This window comes from Aethalodelphis obliquidens, unplaced genomic scaffold (genome assembly GCF_003676395.1).
Source record: "Aethalodelphis obliquidens isolate GAN/ISIS:26980383/991018 unplaced genomic scaffold, ASM367639v1 scaffold8, whole genome shotgun sequence".
Classification (NCBI taxonomy): domain Eukaryota; kingdom Metazoa; phylum Chordata; class Mammalia; order Artiodactyla; family Delphinidae; genus Aethalodelphis; species Aethalodelphis obliquidens.
Window position 1 is genome coordinate 36582779 of NW_020837952.1, and position 9503 is coordinate 36592281.

At 39.7% G+C, this 9503-nt stretch overlaps 1 long non-coding RNA gene across 1 annotated transcript in view; it reads right to left on the minus strand.

Annotated features, from left to right (window-relative positions):
• Positions 1 to 1003: 1003 nt before the first annotated feature.
• Positions 1004 to 9503, minus strand: part of LOC113620825 (uncharacterized) — a 50665-nt gene continuing 42165 nt past the window's right edge. Inside the window, exon 2 of the long non-coding RNA XR_003432935.1 lies at positions 1004 to 1124. This is a non-coding gene — a long non-coding RNA (uncharacterized LOC113620825). The remainder of the gene's footprint in view (positions 1125 to 9503) is intronic.

Sequence of the window (9503 nt, forward strand, 5' to 3'; positions counted from 1 at the left end):
TAACACTGTACATACTGTTTACATGAAATACTGATTTAGCTGTGTCCAGCCTCTCTTATATAGAACAGCTACTTGAGACCAGCCATAGGAAATTCTCTCCCCATGCTCTTAGGTAGAATTAGAATCATGTCACATGTGGCTGATCTCAGCCACAAAGCAGGAAAAGCTGAGAAGTAGAAAGTAGGCAATCTCATGACTCACTGAGTGAGGAAAACAGGAATGGCAGAAAGGCTCTGGCTATAGGTGGAGTCTGTTCCTGTTCCTATCAGGTTCTTGACTCTGCTTTGGTCTTGGGGCCCAGCTAACTGTCCTCTGCATGAATCCAAGGGCTGGAATGGCATCACTCCACCAGCTCATGGACCCATGGGGAAACTGCTGCCACGGCTCTCTACGGCTACACTTGACACTAAGCTGTTTTCTTGGGGAGGTTGGGGTGCTGGCCCAGACCCAGCCTCCCATTGGCTCCATTGCTTGGTATTCCCTGCTCTACCGTCTGTTGGAGTCCATACTGGAATCCCTGTCATATCTCTGCCATCCTCCCCACCTTCCACAAGTTAGTGGTTAGATTCTCCATCAATTTTTAGTCTCCTACCAACCATGAGGACTAAGGATAAGATAATAAACTAATCATGGCACAGAAACTAACCACAACATCTCCCAATGTTGCACAATTATGGCCAGCCTCAGACCCATCTCCCAAAAGCTTGGATGTGGGGGATGAGTTCTTCCCATTGGCCAACATCTTCAGAATTAAAAGGAGGGGCAGGAAGGAATGGAAACTAGGATGTGGAAAGAAATGTGACTAACCTATAAGCCAAGTACCATGCTGGGCACTTTCTAATACTTTACTTCACCAACTCAAAATAACCCTTGGAGGCAGGTATTATTGACTGAGAGAAAAGAAGTAGTGAGGTTAAATATCATTCCTGAGGTCACACAGCCAGTAAGTGCCAGACGGAAAATTTAAACTAAGTCATATGCCCCTTCCACCACTGGTACTTGCCTCTGAAGACAGACGTGTCCGGATCTCAAGTTGAAAGAGAGGGTGGAGGCACCTTTCCATAGAAACTGAAAAGCAGCTTGATGTACTTTTCTGCTCTGTATGCAGAACAACAGTCCAAATACTAAAAAAGAAAGGAAAAAAAAAAGACATAAAACTTCACTGAAAAACTACTCATGTAACACAAGGAGTTCAGTGCCTCTGAGTCACCAGGACTAACAGCACTCCAGTGGGTCTGGACTAGGCTCCCCCTCCCCAGCTCCTGAGAAAACTGTTGCCCACTTCTCCCTGGAGCTATCACTGTAGGGGAAACTGTTGACTTGGGAAAGGAAGGGTGGTGGCCCAGACCCAGCCTCCCACTTGCTCTGTTAACTGGATTTGCAAAGTCCCAAATATCACAGCATAGGATCCCTTTGTAAGTGCTGGTTCTGGACTGGACCTGGAGCCCAGGGGGCTGGGAGAGACATCAGCTAAGGCCTAGATGGGATGCATAAGCACAGAAATAAAGGGAAAGAAAAATACTGAAATGGGTAGTTTCTGTGATTAGTTCATTGTGATTACCTTACCCTAGCACATAATGTATTGGTACTAAACTAACAATAGATTAAGAATCTAACCTCTAACCTATTCTGATTCCTAAAAATTTACTTCTATAAATTACTTTTAGAACTTAAGTCTTTTGTTATTTGAGAATTTACAGGCCTTTCATTTTATATATATTTATATATTTTGTATTTAGTACATATATTATACATGCATGTATTTTACACATATATATTTTATATATATACATGTATATATAATTATACAAAAATGAATATGTATATATAAACACACACACATATATATATATATATAATTTATAAAATTAGCGAGCCTTAGAGAAATTCTAAATAGAATTTGAAATTGAGAAGGTATGAAGCTACTTAAGATCATTCATATTGGGAATTTGCCACTGTAGTTCTTGCAGTCATCTACAGGTAGAGATGAATATCATAGTTTTTCATTGTTGGGATGGGAGAAGTTGGCTATTGCATTTAGGACACTTTTAAATCTAGTAAGAATATTGCAGCTTCTACACAGATATCCTGAGCCAGTGTTCATTGTTCACAGTCTCCTGACCACCATTCAAGCACCAGGGATTCTGTGCAACACAGGCCTTGATGCCTCAGCGCAGTGGGAGCAAAGCTTTCATTTATAGGATGTATTAGGTTCTCCAGAGAAACAGAACCAACGGGAGTATATAGATATATAGAAAGAGATTTATTGTGAGGAATTGGTTCACGTGATTGTGGAGGCTTGGTGATTGGTTTAGGTGATTATGAAAAGTCCCACAGTCTGCCTTCTGCAAGCTGGAGGCCCAGGAACGCAAGTGGTGTGATTCCAGTCCAAACCCAGAGGCCTAAGAACCAGGGCCAAGGTGAAAGCCCCAGTCCGTGTCCAAAGGCTCAAGAACCAGGAGCACGAATTTCCAAGGGCAGGAGAAGATAGATGTCCTGGGACAGGTAGAGAGCAAATTTGCCCTTTCTCTTCCTTTTTCTTCTACTGAGGCCCTCAGTGTTTTGGATGATGCCTAAACCACAGTGATGAGGGTGATCTTCTTTACTCAGTCTACTGATTCCCATGCTAATATCTTCCAGAAGCACCCTCACAGACAGACCTAGAACTAATGTGGTTTTTTTTTTTTTAATATCAAGATATTCTTTATCTGTACCGACAGGAGAATTTTGTGAACAGTGGTCATATCTGTAACAAGGAAAGCAAAAACGCTGATGTTTCACACACTGCAGGGTTTAGAGACCCATGTTAGTGGATGAAAATGCAGAGAAATCCCCTACAACTTAAGTGCTAAACTGATTACTTAGAAATACTGTTTTACCAGCTATCTCAGCATTCTTTAGCTCAGTCAAGTTGACACCTGAAATTGCCATCTCACAGGGAAATCTTTTAATTTTTAAATGCAAATTCTCACATGGCTATAAGTTACCTAATTTAGTATATGTACACACCCATTTTCAAATAACCAGTGGAATTGCTCAGCGCTACCATCCTGAGCTGAGGATTCCTTCATGGTGAAAATTCATCTCTATAGGAACTATCTGCCTTTGATCACCTAGGCTCAAGCCTAATCAATTTCTTACTGAAACCTACCTCTAGCTTGTAAGGATTCTGAGTTTACTGTGGGCAGAATGGTTTACGATATGATTTTTACTTCACTGAAAAGAAGTGACTCAGGAGATACGGGAAAACTGCCCTGAGTGGATCAAGCTGACATTTCTTGTTTCCACATCATAGAATCCAGAAGCAAGAATGTTTATATGCTTTTCCCTTGTCTTAAAAGTCCATGAAAATATAAAAAACAAGCAGACACAATGACCAAAATAGGTATTAAGTAATTGGTTTTAATTAATGAATCCTATAGATATGCCCTTGAGTAGGAAGGCATGACCAGCTAGGGGCAGGCATGTGCCTTTAGAACAAAAGCTTTCCTGATGAAGGCTGGCACAGGTGTTTGTCCTCAATGGATATGACCATGACTTTTTAGAATTAGTGGCTACAAAGGCCTGAGGGGACTGATGTCAATCTTCATGTCCAATCCTGCGACTCTCCATTTTGAAAACCCCATTGTTAGAAAGGCACGGTAAGCAAGCAGTTCTTCAGGCAGACTCATGTCGTGGTTAGAGGAACAACTGCAGCAGGTGTAGGAGGTAAATCCTCTTAGCTCTATTGTGGAAGCTCATCTTTCTCCTGTTTCCAAATGGGGGCGGGATGCCCCGCCTCTGAGGTGAGCCAGCAGCGGGTGTCAGAGCAAGGGTGCTGAGGCAACAATATTGGTATAGCAAAAACACTGTTTACACATTATGGCTTTTGTACACTCAAGGTGAAACAAAATCAAAGCAGTTAACTAGCTCATGTTATGGCCCTCTAAGAAATACAGAAAAATTCCCATTCCAGCTATAGAATATATAAAATTCACAATATATGAACCCAAGAGGACTACCATTTAGGATTTAACACCCCATGCCTGACCTTCCATTCCTAGGTGAGTATGTGCTTTCTTATGTCTCATTTACGGTTCAGCATTGGTAAACTCTATTTTCATTTATAAAATGGACACTTTACTACAGGATGTTATAGCAGTCTTAAAGGTTCTATTCACCATTATTTGAAATAGATTTATTCCCCTTCAATGACTCCTGTCAGGAAAAAAACTAAAACTTTACTTCTCCTTCATGAGGCAGGGGCCACTTGGGGGTGGATGCAGCCAAATTATTCCCTAATATATAAATTACACTTACTTAGTGCTGGGGAGGAAAGTGGCCCATGTGTATATACAGGTCTCACACTACCAGGGGCTCTTTCATGTGATTTCATTTATTTCTCATTAAACCCCATTAGATAGGTCATGTTATTAGTCCCATTTTAGTAACATTTAGTAATGAAAAAACAAAAGCAGAGAGAATATCATGTTCTCAACTAGTAAGTGTTGTACCTGGGGTTTAAGCCCTTCTGATATGAAAACCAATGTCCCTTTCATAATACCACACTGTTTTCCTCCGTTATAACACCTGTGTTTATTTGTTCTTCTCTCACCCCCAGTACCCCACATCAAATATAAGGTAAGCTAGATGCTGGAGTCAGTGTTTCAAAAGGGCAGGGAGTGCTGAAGAAGCAAAGCCCCAAGATTAAAAAATAGTAATAAAGTATAGTTATTGAGAAACCTTGTAAAACAAGAAGAAGAAAGAGAGTTGGGGAGAGGAGGGATGACGAGGGAGGAAAAGAGGAAAACTTGAAATGCTGAGGGCTGTTTCCAATTTATTTTGAAATGAAGGTCAATGAGAACCAATACCATTTCTTTTCAAATTTCTTGTACCTTCCCCACTGGTTGTGTTTTTTGTTATCCTAGTCTTGTACCTACTTGAAGGCAGAAAAAAAAATCCTTTCAAAGATTAAAGAACTTTACTGTGGCTCTGCCGAGCTGAGGAACAATTGGAACTTGAATGAGGGGCGTAGTGTGCCTGACATCTGGGGGAGGCGCCTAAATGGAGCAGCAGGTAGTAGCAATGGAAAAGGGCAGGCTGAATCATCCCTGAGACTGCGATAAGAAGAAAAGACTTACTCTATTTCTACTTCAATAATATAATGAGAGTTGACATTTCTTTGAGTATTTCTATGTTCCCAAAATTGTTTTAAGCATATGCTATCTGTTAATTTAATTCTCACAAAATCCTGTGCGATATGTACTATTATTACCCCCATTTTATAGAGGAAGAAATTGAGGCCCAGAGAAATAACTTGCCCACAGTTATATAAGCTGTCATTTTCCCCCCTTTTTTCTCTTCTCTCCTCCATGTTTTCAACCATTTCTTAAAGGAGAAATGTGAATTTACTTATTTCCCACTTACTCTTTAACCCAATAAAATTTGGCTTCTATCCTCTCCACTCGCCCCCAACAGTACACATAAATGGGCCTTTCAGAAGCATCACCTGTGACCTCTTAACTTCCAGCTCCAGTGACCTGTTTTTGTTCCTCATCCCATTTCACTTCTCTGAAGCATTTCATAATGCGGACACTCCCCTTCCCTTTGACTGCCCAGGAGCCACCTATGCCTGGCTTTGCTCCTGTTCTGCTGGCCACTTGCCTTCAATCCTTGTTTCAGCCACTTTTTACATTTCTGGACAGCTTCCAGCTTTGTCTTTCACCCTTTTCTCTTCCAGTTCTAACGAGTGGGTCTCAGGAAGACATCAGAATCATCTGGGAGATTTTTTAAACTATTCACACCCTCTGCCAAGATCCTGGGTGTTCTGATACATCCCACACCCTGCTGGGGAGTAGAAGCAGGAAGAAGTATGTTACCACTACCAGAATACCTAGTGAATTTAACCAAATAGACATTTGCAAAGAGAGAACTCATCTTTCCTTTTCTTTCCAAAAGGTTATACCTCTCTCACTCCCACCTCCAAAATAGATACTACCAAGAATCACATTTGCCTTCCTTTCCCTCAATTTTAAAAATCTTTTAAATGGTGTATATTGAAAATAATGAAAAGAGGGAAATAGAGGTGGAGAAGAGAAAAGAGAGAAATGGATGGCCCAGGCAGTGTGTGTTTCTGCAGAGCAACATTAGGGAAAAGATATAAAGGAAGCAGCAACCTTGGAATCCATGTCTGTTCATCATGGGGGAAATGGGCTAAGACTTGTAGCCAAGTCTGCTCAGTCGAGGATGTTCTGGTGTGGAGAGAGGCTTGGTTATGCCATCTGTTGAGGTGAGAATGTAGTGTTTGGGATTTCAGCCTTTGTGTGTACAAGAGATTCCCTCCTTTAATTCCCTCCATTTAAAAATAATAATAATATCACCTATGCGAGTAGTGGTATGTCAATAAGCAGAGTTCATTAAATAGTCTTAATGAATAGTAACGCTATTCTTTATTGGGCCAAGTACTTTGCTAAGAACTTTATAGGTATTATCTCACTTAATCTTTACAACAACTCCATGAAGAAGATACCATAATTTTATTTCTTTTGCAAATAAGTCAGGAATCTTGCCAGGCACTAATCTGAAAAGATACATGCACCCCAATGTTCATAGCAGCACTATTTACAATAGCCAAGACATGGAAGCAACTTAAATGTCCATCGACAGATGAATGGATAAATAAGATGTGGTATATATGTACCATGGAATACTACTCAGCCATAAAAAAGAATGAAATAATGCCATTTGCAGCAATATGGATGGACCTAGAGATTATCATACTAAGTGAAGCAAATCAGACAAAGACAAATATTATATGATATCACTTATATGTGGAATCTGAAATATGATACAAATGAATTTAGTTACAAAACAGAAACAGACTCACAGACACAGATAACAAACTTGTAATTACCAAAGGGGAATGGGGTGGGGAGAGATAAACTAGGAGTCTGGGATTAATAGATACAAACTACTATATATAAAATAGATAAACAACAAGGTCTGACTATATAGCACAGGGAACTATATTTAATATCTTTAATAACCTATAATGGAAAAGAGTATGAAAATATATATAGTATAACTGAATCACTTTGCTGTACACCAGAAACTAACACATTATAAATCAACAATAATTCAATTAAAAAAATAAAATAAAATAAAATAAAGAATCTTGCCAGACAAGAGCAGAGCAAGGATTTTAACCAGTGTTGGTTCAGCCAATGCTCTTAAGCAACGTTATTTCACATCTAAATGTGATTACCCGATATCATTAGTCACTAGGGAAATACAAATGAAACCATAGTGAGACACTAGTACACACCCATCAGAATGGCTGAAATTAATACTGGCAACACCAAGTGGATAGGATATAGTGGAACTGTAACTCATACATTGTTGGTGAGAATCTAAAAATGCTCTAAACACTTTAGAAGACGTCTGGCAGTTTCTAATAAATTTAAACATACACTTGCCCTTTGACTCGATGATCCCACTTCTATATGCATACCCAAGAAAAGTAAAAATATATGTCCACAAAAAGATGGACACTATAAGGATGTATAATACATGGCAGCTCTATTGGCAATAGCCCCAAACTGGAAACAGCCCAGGTATGTGAAGAATGAAAAAACAAACTGTGGTATATTCTTTTAACGGAACACTACTCAACAATACAAAGAAATAAACTACTAATACACTCAGTGACACGAATGCACTCACAGATATTATGCTAGAAAAAAAAAAAAGGCACAAAAGAGTACATGCTGTATGATTCCATTTGCATGATATTCTAAAATTGATAAAACTAAATTATTGTTTTAAGAATATTTAATTAAGAATAGAGAGCTGTGGCTGTCTGAACAAGGTGAGAGGGGTTGACTGGGAAGAGGTATGGGGGAACTTTCTAAGCTACAAAAATATTTTATATCTTGATAGGGGTGTGGGGTATATGGGTGTATCAATTAGTCAAAATTATATAGTTAAGATTAGCACATTTTAATACATGTAAACCTAACCTTAAAAAAACTGTATAAAGAAATAATAATAAAGTTGGGGGAAATTGGAAGGAGGAAAAAGTATAGATGAAACAAGCATGGCAGAATGTTAATGCTATTGAAGCCTGATAATAATTACGTGGGTAAATGTTATACTATTCTATTTACTTTGAATGTGTTTGACATTTTGTATAATAAAAAACTCCTAAAAATGATTTACAAATTCTTAATATCTGTTAGAACTAAAATACAAATGAGTGGTTGGTTTGAGGCCAGATTGCTGAACCTCCGGGCCCAGTGCAAAAAAAAAAAGTAAACCTCATCATGTTTTTTCCCTTCTGGGAGACTTTGATGAGTTTTCCACTCCCTGCCCTAGGGAATAGTGTGAGTGCCTCAACATGGTTCACAAGATCCTTTATGCCAAACATACATACCCAAAGCACTGCATAGAGTTCTTAATGATATATTGTGTATTTACTACTTAGACCATCTCTATGAAGGTTATTATCCCATTTTATAGGCGAAAGAATTTATATCTATGAAAGGAGCCAACACTGGATGGATAATAAGTGGCAGGGTCTAGAGAAAATTCAAGTTTTGGACCCCATTGTTTTTCTCCACCATTCACCCTGCTTCTTCTGTGGTAGGAAGAATTCTAAGACAGCAGCAATATTTCAACACCCTTCACATATACCCTGCTATAATACCCTCCCTTTGAGTGTGGGCAGGGCCACTGAATATTATAGTGTATCTGTAGTTACTAACACAGCTAAAGGGAGAATAGCCTGGGTGGGCCAGACCTAATCAGGTGAGTGCTTTAAGAGAAGGAAAGCGTCAGGAGGATGCTCTCCTGTTGACGTCAAAAATGAAGGATGTTGTGACAGAGCCTATGGAGCAGCCATGTGGCAAGGACCTGAAGGTGACCCCCAGGAGTTTAGAGCAATCTCCAGTGAACAGCTAGCAAAAAAAAAAAAAAAAGTTTCTGGATCACACAGCCTCAAAGAACTATATTCTGCCAACAACTCTGTGAGCTTGGAAAAAGCCCCTGAGCCTCAGAAGAGATCATAGACCCAGGCAACTCTGCAATTTTAGCCTGGTAAGACCCTGGGCAGAGGACTCAGTTAACCCACAGAAACCTTGAGATAATAAATATGTGTTGTTTTAAGTCACTAAGTTTGCGGTCATTTGTGATGCAGCAATAGAAAATAAATCCCCCTGCCTCTCTCCCGTCCTTCCCTGTTCCTCTCAATGCTTCAGTCACTCTGAACTTTCCTTAGTTTCCTAATTAAAACATTACTTCCATGACTGTGGTTTTGCAAGGAATGCTCACTTTGCCTGGAATGCCCTTTTCCTCTTTCTGCTTATTGAATATCACCCATCCTTTAGGACCCAGATCAACTCATCCTCTCCTGGAAGCCTTGACCGATTGTCCCAGGCAGATTTCTTTCCTTTCTGTTCTGTACTCCACTGCACCCTGTGATCTCTCTCTCTCTCTCTCTCTCTCTCTCTCTCTCTCTCTCTCTCTCT